Source organism: Eumetopias jubatus, unplaced genomic scaffold (genome assembly GCF_037043125.1).
Source record: "Eumetopias jubatus isolate StellerSeaLion01/CBP00866 unplaced genomic scaffold, mEumJub1_p1.0 scaffold_13, whole genome shotgun sequence".
NCBI lineage: Eukaryota > Metazoa > Chordata > Mammalia > Carnivora > Otariidae > Eumetopias > Eumetopias jubatus.
This window is the reverse complement of record NW_028274819.1, coordinates 46,416,517-46,426,609: the sequence shown is the minus strand read 5'-3', so window position 1 is coordinate 46,426,609 and position 10,093 is coordinate 46,416,517. Positions and strand designations below refer to the sequence as shown.

The 10,093-nt window shown below is 36.7% G+C and overlaps 1 non-coding gene across 1 annotated transcript; it reads left to right on the top strand.

The window, feature by feature from the left end:
* Positions 1 to 3,250: 3,250 nt before the first annotated feature.
* LOC114219433 (U6 spliceosomal RNA) lies at positions 3,251 to 3,357 on the top strand. The gene has a single exon (XR_003611373.1). It is a non-coding gene; the product is annotated as a U6 spliceosomal RNA (small nuclear RNA).
* Positions 3,358 to 10,093: the final 6,736 nt, after the last annotated feature.

Below are 10,093 nucleotides of genomic sequence, written 5' to 3'. Positions count from 1 at the left end.
TTATGTACATTCAAATAGTGAAGTACTATGCAACTATGGAAAGGAATGCAGACTATTATATATATTACTATGGCATGATTTTCCAGACCATAGTTCTGTACACAAACACACATACGCACACATGTATGTAAGATTCAGGTATGTAGAAAATTACAGAAGGATAAACCATAAGGTAAATAAAATTGTTGGCTACAGGGAAAGGGGAAAAAAAGGAGGAGAGTTTGGGATAGAAGCTGGACTTCTCTGAATAATACCTTGGTTTTTTTTTATTTTTTACATTACTTTTTATCAAAGCATAGCTGACAAATAATGTTATATTAGTTTCAGGTAAAGACCATAGTGAATTGACAATTCTATATATTATGCACTGCTCACCACAAGTGCAGTTTTTTCAGATTTGACCCAAGAAGCCTACTTCTAGGAAAATGAGCGATGAAAATATTTTAGATGATTATAAATAGTGTCAAATCAGAATGAAAAAAAACAATGCCTAAAATAAGAACAAAATAAAATAAATAGGCCTATGAGGCAGAGGTATATTATTTTAAATGGTTTCAAAATACAACAATTCAGCTGTATGTCTCTAGTAAGATAGATCTAAGAACTGCAATAATAATAATAATAATAACTATTTTCACTAATCATATTTTGGTATTATTTTTCCAAAATCTATGCAATAGGATAAAGCAACTAAGCAATTACACTATTGTCATTAAGAGCCAAGATCTTTTCCCATAAGAGGAAAAGATTCAAAATACTGAGGGTTGCGGGATGGGGTGGCTGGGTGATAGACATTGGGGAGGGTATGTGCTATGGTGAGCGCTGTGAATTGTGTAAGACTGTTGAATCACAGACCTGTACCTCTGAAACAAATAATACATTATATGTTAAAAAAAAAAAGAAAAAGATAATAGGAAGGGAAAAATGAAGGGGGGGAATCGGAGGGGGAGACGAACCATGAGAGACGATGGACTCTGAGAAACAAACTGAGGGTTCTAGAGGGGAGGGGGGTGGGGGGATGGGTTAGCCTGGTGATGGGTATTAAAGAGGGCACATACTGAATGGAGCACTGGGTGTTATACACAAACAATGAATCATGGAACACTACATCAAAAACTAATGATGTAATGTTTGGTGATTAACATAACATAATAAAGAAAAAAATTTTTTAATTTAAAAATAAAAAAAAATACTGAGAGTTGCGAAAGGGAGGTGGGTGGGGGATGGGGTAACTGGATGATGGGCATTAGAGAGGGCATGTGATATGATGAGCACTGGGTGTTATATTCAACTAATGTATCATTGAACATTAAATCAAAAACTAAGGATGTACTATACTTGGGCTAATTGAATTTAAATTAAAAAAATTATTAGGCAAAAAAATAAAAATTAAAAAATAAAAGAAATAGAACTGAAGAGTTAAGCAAAGCCCTGTAATCTTAAATTTGGACTGAAAGTATCAGTATAAACTCATAATATATTTTCTCTTTAAGAGAGATTTCCATTTCCAATCTTGGATACCTTTTTTTTCCAGAAGATGATGACTGGGGTCATGGCCATGTCAGAACTCAGGAAGCAATTTAGAGGTTCTCACCTGCCAGAGATGAGAAAATCTGAGCACAAAGAGAAAAACAACTGCAGTGGAATGAAACACATGGAATATGTTAAAATTCATGAGTTCCTTCCTAATGATACCATAAAACAAAAAACCTCATTGGTCACCTCTGGAGGATATAAGGGAACCAACCCACTATTCTGAATGCAGGTAAGTATAGGGAAAGAAACATTTAACCTGTTTTTCCTGATTAAACTATATCATAAGTTAACTAAATGGGTGATGAGGAAACAATTCTCTCTACAGAAATAGTCCAAGTAATAAATGAGGAAGGAATAATCGAATTAGAATGCCACCATTTTGCAAATCCCCAAATGAAATCATGAATCTGGACGATGATTATTAATGGCTGTTACATCACAAAAAGAGACAACCAGTCATATGTGCTGGCCGATAGAAGTGCATGACAATACTTACAATGTAGTCTTGCAAAGAAAGAAACAAATCTGAATTAGACCAACAAGTCACTAGATCTAGCTGCTACGTTATGGGAAATATAGGGGACAAAGGAGCAAGGTAAATGATACCAGAGGGATGCAGTCCTATCTAGAAAATAGGAAATGACCTGATCTCTTCAACAAATGAATTATAAAGTAGTAAAAAAAAAAAAAAAAAGGCAGGGGAATCTATAAATTGAGGACACAAAGAGAAATAGCAATTTTTTGCAATGCGTGAATCTTATTTAGATCCTAATTCAACTGGAAAAAAATAGGAGACAATTGTGGAAATGTGAACACTGGATATTTGATGATATTAAGAACTTACTAATTTTTTTCAATGCAATAATGATGTTAAGATTGTACTTTTTAAAAAGCTCAACATTTAGAAAAGCATACACAAATATTTACAGATGACATTATTTAGGGGATGTGTGTTAAATACTCTGATGCGGGAGGGGTACAGATGAAATGAAAGTGGCTGTGAGTTTATTTTATGTGTGGGTAATAGGGACATGAGAGTTCATTATACTATTCTGTCTAATTTTGTGAATTTTTGAATTTGTTATAAAAACTGTTTAATGCAAGAAATTCATAAACTGGCTAATCACTATATGTGTGAGGTAGGCCTTTTGAAAGTAGAGAACTGAGCAGGAAAACCCATTAAACTCACTCAAAATGTATCTATTCTTTTTGTCACTTTAGGCAGCCACATTTTGCTGGGGCTAGATTAGCTGTTTAACAAATGCTCCACGTGGAGTATGGTATGCCAACAAAATTCCCCATCTGTAGAGGCTACCAAACCTTGACACTGCCCCATGGCCCCAGGCCACCTTTCCAGACTAAACCACCTTTTCCTAAAAGCTGGCCTAAGGCCTTCTGCCAGCCCACAGGCATGAGGCGGGCACACTGCTGGTCCAATAACATACCTCCGACCCTCTGGTAACTCAGTGTCTCTCCCACCATGAAGTTCCCTCTGACCTGTCTTGTCTGAAGAGCTGCTCCTTCTCTAGGTTTTAATCATTACTTTTTCACCAAAAATTCCCTGCCTGTGTTGCCTACGTTGTCTTTGTTTCTTGAGGCCTGTTTCTATCAAAATCGTATTTGCATGCACCCGTATACACACACACAGATACACACACACATACACAAACCCCCACAGCCTGTAAGTCATAGTCTCTTACAAGAATAGGCACCAGTGATGGCTTCAGCAACACATATACTAAAATTGGAATGTTACAGAGAAGATTATCATGGCCCCTGCACAAGGATGACATGCAAATTCGTGAAGCATTCCATATTCAAAATTGAAAACAAGAAGAAGAGGCACCTTATACCTATTATCTGCTGTGGCAGTAGCCCTAGAATGACCTCAGGGTCATTCAAACACTCACAATGACCCTGAGAGGAGCTATTATTATCCTATTTAACAGATGAGGAAGTAGAGGTAGAAGCTTAACCTAAACCACACAGCTTGTAAATGGCAGAGCTGGGACTTAAATCTGCTTGCAAAGCATGTTTATTTAACCATAAATTGCCTGAATTGCCTTCTTTAGCAGCAAAGTGGCTATTCAATCAGTGCTGGCTGAGAGGTACATGAATCTAACTGAGAAATTCAGGCATCCTGCTCATGTCTTCCCTTTCACATCTTCTTTATGTCCCAATGTCAGGCATCCCCTCTGTTCCCTGGAGTGGAGGGGCTGAAGGATGCTTTCCACTGGGCCTGGAAGAATACAAACACATCTGGAAGGGGGCCGCTGCTGAGCAAACCACACTCCCCCCCAGAGTGTGGACAGGATGAGGTGTCTATAAATAATGTTAAGAGTGTGAAGAGATTCTCTCCCCTGGGCTCCCTTTGCAAAAGGTTGATGGTAATTGATGAGGCTACAGGGACATGCCAATCCTTCTGCTCTTAGAACCAGGTGTGGTTATTTACAGAAATGTCACTTTCCCAGCCCTCCCTTCCCATCTCTGCCAGAGGCTTGGAGATCAGCAAATATCAATTTACTGCTGCCCCAGGGCACATGGCAATAAGCCACCTATATGCCCCACTGTCTACAAAACAGGCTCAGGCTCCTGTTCTGGCTGAGAGTTGCTTCCTCTTTGGAAATTTGGAGAGAGAGAAAGATCACAGATTTGCTCCCTTTCCAGGCAGAGGGAGGTCAAGTGAACCATATCACAAACCACCAAGTCAATAAAATCTGGAGTTCCCACACTGCCCCGCTCAGAGTGGGAGAAATAAGTAGACCACTGGACCAGAAGTCAGAAGTGTGGATACCGACCCCAACGAGGCCGTCCGTTAGCAACTGATGCCTGAATTCCAGTTTCATATCTGTAAAATGGAGGCTAGTCCTCTGTCATATGTCAGATACAAAAGGTTTTTGAAAAGAATAAATTAAGTAATGGAGTTAAATGACCTGCAGTGTATGAGAGATCATCATTATTATAGTCCTTATAATGAAGGACTCTGTTAGAGAAGTGTCCATGATAGGTTTTGGAAAATACCTTGTAACTGCCCGCACTCCCACGGTCTTGCTGGTCAGTAGCATGAGCAAAGTGGAAGTGTAGCATATAAATTTAATTTCTCAGGGCATCCGAAGTATAGGTGAAGATCATTCTGTTACAACAAGGTTTACACCAAAAAAAAAAAAAAAAATCAACTTCACAACTAAATAAAAACACTTTAGGGAATAAGAGGGCAGAGCTACATCTCAAGATTACCCAGGCTGGCTTAAAGTTCTACTCAGAATTAACAGATCTCAACCAATAATGGATGGAAAATTGTCATACTCCTTCCTTGCTGAGGGTGATACTGAAAGACCACACTAGAGGCTCCCCACTGCCAACATATCCAGGGTAACCAGCACAGAGAGGCCAGAGGGAATGACAGACTAATGAGCAACAGGACACCTCAACCTGATGTTCCAGCTTCTTTTGGGGACTCCTCCCCAGTGCCTTTGCCAACAGCGCTCTCGGGCAGTAGCTCACACGGATAACCTCTCCCAGCCCTACAAAGTGGGAAACTTGACCTGTAAACAACAAAGCTTGGATTTGAATCCAGGTCCATCTGCTTTCTAAGAACCACAACCTCCTCCCAGTCTATAACTAGTTCACTTTGCAGGCGAGTCCAGTTAGAGCCAACGGGAACTACATCTTATTCCCTTCTATCAGACATCACCTTTAGCCATCTGGTCCTTTTGTGTTTCCATGATGTGGGCTTATACTTGGAAAGGAAAACCCTAGAGCTGCCCCCATCTAAAAAGGATATCAGGTTGGACTGACCACAGTTGCTTGCTTCTTGGTCAGGAGGGGAGCATTTTTCCTTTCCTCAGAAATTCCAAGCCCAAGAAACAATCAATTAAAAATATGTATAAAAAAGCTGTTTTATTTCTCTCCTTAGGAGGAGATGTTTTAGAAAAAGTTCTGCCTGTCTGATTTGGCGTTAGGAAGAAGAAGTATAAATAATAATTTTTATAAGCCATGATAACAGTTAACATTCATGAGTTTTTTTTATTTAAGTGTCAAAATTCATGCTGAGTGATTTACATGGATTGTCTCAAATGATTAAATAGTCTGCACAAGACTCTTTATCCCTATTTCCAGATGAGGGATGGAAGTTCAAAGTGATTTACCCAGATCACACTGTTGAGAGGTAGCTTCAATTCAGTGCCTAGATCTTCTGGGGTAAAGCCCCACACTGGTTACATAGGCTCCAGGCCTTGTTCTATAGAGCCTATTAAATATCCTTTTTTTTTTAAAGATTTTATTTATTTATTTGACAGAGAGAGACATAGCAAGAGAGGGAACACAAGCAGGGTGAGTGGGAGAGGGAGAAGCAGGCTTCCCCGCGGAGCAGGGAGCCCAATGTGAGGCTCGATCCCAGGACCCCGGGATCATTACCTGAGCCAAAGGCAGATGCTTAACGACTGAGCCACCCAGGCGCCCCTTAAAAATCCTTTTTAAAAATCCTTTCCTTGTATAAACTAAATATGGTATATCCATACAATGGTATATTATACAGCCATTAAAAGGAATGAAGTACTGACAATGTGCTACAACATGGATGAAACTTGAAGATGTTATGCTAAGTGAAGTAAGCCAGACACAAAAGGACAAATATTGTGTAATTCCACTTATATGAAATATCAAGAATAGGCAAATTCATAGAGACAGAAAGTAGGATTCAGGTTACCTCTGGAAACCTAAAGGGAGAATGGGGAAGGGGGAGAACAGAAAGTTATTAATGAGTAGTGATGGTTGCACAAGATTGTGAATGTAGTTTATGCCACTGAATTGCACATGTTAAAATAGTTAAAATTCCAGTGATGAGCACTGGGTGTTATACTGAACTGATGAATCATTGAACATTATATCAAAAACCAATGATGTACTATACCTTGGCTAATTGAATTTAAATTTTAAAAATGTCGAAAAAGTAGTTAAAATTCCAATTTAAAAAGTTTTATACCATATCTTCCTTATCTATTTGCCTATCAATGGACACTTAGGTTGCCTCCATATCTTGGCTATTGTAAATAATGCTACAATAAACATAGGGGTGCAGATAGCTTTTCAAATTAGTGTTTCATTTTCTTGGGGTAAATATCCAATAGTAGAATTATTGTATCATATGGTATTTCTATTTAATTTTTTTGAGGAGCCTCCATATTGTTTTCCACAGTGGCTGCACTGGTTTGCATTCCCACCAACAGGGTATGAGGGTTCCTTGTTCTCCACATCCTAACTAACACCTATTATTTCTTTCTTTCTTTTTTTTTTTTTTTTTTTAGCCATCTGACTGGTGTAAGGTGATATCTCTTGGTGGTTTTGATTTGCATTTCCCTGATGATGAGTGATGTTGAGCATTTTTTCATGCGTCTATTGGCCATCTGGATGTCTTCTTTGGAAAAATGTCTATTTGAGTCTTTTGCCCATTTTTGAATTGGATTGTTTGGGGTTTTTAGTGACGAATTGTGTAAGTTCTTTGTAGTCCTTGGATATTAACCCCTATTGAATATGTCATTTGCAAATATCTTCTCCCCCTCAATAGTTTGCCTTTTGTTTTGTTGATGGTTTCCTTCACTGTGTAAACCTTTTTTATTTTGATGTAGCCCCAATAGTTTATTTTTGCTTTTGTTTCCATTGTCTTAGGAGATGTATCTAGAAAAATGTTGCTAAGAGAAATGTCAGAGAAATTACTCCCTGTGTTCTCTTCTAGGATTTTTATTGTTTCAGGTCTCACATTTAGGTCTTTAATACATTTTGAATTTATTTTTGTGTATGGTGTAAGTTTCGTTCTTCTGCATGTAGCTGTCCAGTTTTCCCAGCACCATTTATTGAAGAGATGTTTTTCCCCATTCTTGCCTCCTCTATCATAGATTAAATGACCATATAAGCATGGGTTTAATTCTGGACTCTCTGTTTTATTCCATTGATCTATGTGTCCATTTTTATCCCAGTACCATACTGTTTTAACTACTATAGCTTTGTAGTGTATCTTGAGATCTAGAATTGTGATACCTCTAGCCTTGTTTTTCTTTCTCAAGATCACTTTTGCTATTCAGGATCTTTTGTGGTTCCACACAAATTTTAGGATTATTCTAGTTTTGTGGAAAATGTTGTTGATATTTTGACAGGGATTTCATTAAATCTGAAAATTGCTTTGGGTAATGTGGACATTTTAACAATATTTGTTCTTCCAACCCGTGAGCATGAAATATTTTTCCATTTGTTTATGTCATCTTTAATTTCTTTCATCAATGTTTTATAGTTTTCAGAGTATAGGACTTTCACCTCTGTGGTTAGGTTTATTCCTAAGCATTTTATTCTTTTTTGTGCAGTTGTTAAGTGGACTTAATTTCTCTTTCTGCTACTATATTATTAGTGTATAGAAATGCTACCGATTTCTGGATATTAATTTTGTGTCCTGCAAGATTTACTGAATTCATTTATTACTTCTAGTAGTTTTTTGGTAGAGTCTTTAGAGTTTTCTATGTATAGTATCATGTCATCTGCAAACAGTGGCAGTTTAACTTCTTCTTTACCAATATACATCCCTCTAATTTCTTTTTTTCATCTGATTGCTGTGGCTAGGACTTCTAGTACCATGTTGAATAAAGGTGGCAAGAGTGGGCCCCCTGTTCCTGATGTTAGGGGAAAAGCTCTCAGTTTTTTACCACTTAGTTGTGGGTTTTTCGTATATGGCCTTTATGATGTTGAGGTATGTTCCCTCTAAACCCAATTTGTTGAGAGTTTTTATCATTAATGGGTGTTGAATTTTGTCAAATGCTTTTTCTGCATCTATTAAGATGATCATATAATTTTTTATTATTATGTTCAGTCAGCCAACATATAGTACATCATCATTAGTTTTTAATGTAAAGTTCATTGATCCATTAGTATAAAATTTTTATCTTTCATTTTGTTGACATGGTGTATCATGTTGATTGATTTGTGAATATTGAACCAACCTTACATTCCCAGAATAAATCCACTTGATCATGGTGAATGATCCTTTTAATGTATTATTGAATGCAGTTTGCTAATATTTTGTTGAGGATTTTTGCATCAATGTTCATCAGGAATATTGGCCTCTAGTTTTCTTTTTTGTGATGTCTTTGCCTGGTTTTGGTATCAGGGTAATGCTGACCTTGTAGAATGTATTTGGAAGCTTTCCTTCCTCTTCTGTTTTTTGGTATAGTTTGAGGAGAATAGATATTAACTCTTCTCTAAATGTTTGGTAGAATTTACCTACGAATCCATCTGGTCCTGCACTTTTATTTTTTGGTAGTTTTTTGATTACTGATTCAATTTCATTTCTGGTAATTACTATGTTCAGATTTTCTATTTCTTCCTGATTCAGTTTTAGAAGAGTATATGTTTCTATAAATTTATTCATTTCTTCGAAGTTGTCCAACTTGTTGACATAATTTTTAATAGTATTCTCATAATCCTTCGTATTTCTGTGGTGTCAATTGTTACTTCTCTCTCATTTCTGATTTTATTTATTTGGATCCTTTCTCTTTTTTTCTTGATGAGTCTAGCTAAGAGTTTATCAATTTTATTTATCTTTTTAAAGAACCAGCTCTTGGTTTCATTGAGTTTTTTCTTTTTCTTTTTAGTTTCCATCACTTATTTCTGCTCTGGTATTATGTTCCATGTGCACATTAAAAGAATGTGTATTCTGTTGTTTTGGGATGGAATGTTCTGTATATATCTGTTATGTCCATTTGGTTTAATATGTCATTTAAAGACAGTATTTCCTTATTGATTTTCTACCTGGATGATCTATCTATTGATTTAAGTCGGGTGTTAAAACCCCCTACTATTATTGTGTTATGTCAATTCCTCTACGTCTGTTAATATCGTTTTATGTATTTAGGTGCTCCAGTGTTGGGTGAGTAGATACTCATATTTATCATATCTTCTTATTGGATTGATCCCTTTATCATTATATAATGCCCTTCTTTGTCTGTTGTTAGTTTTTGTTTTAAAATCTATGTTGTCTGATATAAGTATTGCTCCCCTGGCTTTTGTTTTTTTCCACTTTCATTTGCATGGTGAATGTTTTTTCATCCCTTCCCTTTCAGTCTGTATGTGTCTTTGGGCCTCAAGTGGGCCTTTTGTAGGCAGCAAATAGATGAATCTTTTTTTTATCCATTCTGCCACCCTGTATCTTTTGATTACAGCATTTAGACCATTTACATAAAATTCCAATTTTTATGTTGTGTATATGTATAATTTTTTATGTTATAAAATTTTTTTAAATCTCTTTTCTGCTTAAGTTAACCAAATGATTTCTGATACTTGCAACTAAGAACCTGTCTGATAACTAAGATGGAACTTATGCTCTAGGTCACAGCAGTAATGAACAGCCCAAATTGTATTGAAAAACATAAAAAAACAGATGAATAAAAGTTAGAGAGTAAACAACAGTTTTCCAATGTGCAGGCTAGATCTGGGGATTCTTTTGCATGAGTTTTCAAAGGGTAAACATGCAGGATGGGAGGCTGAGTTTTAGAAGCATCCAGGAAGGAAACTA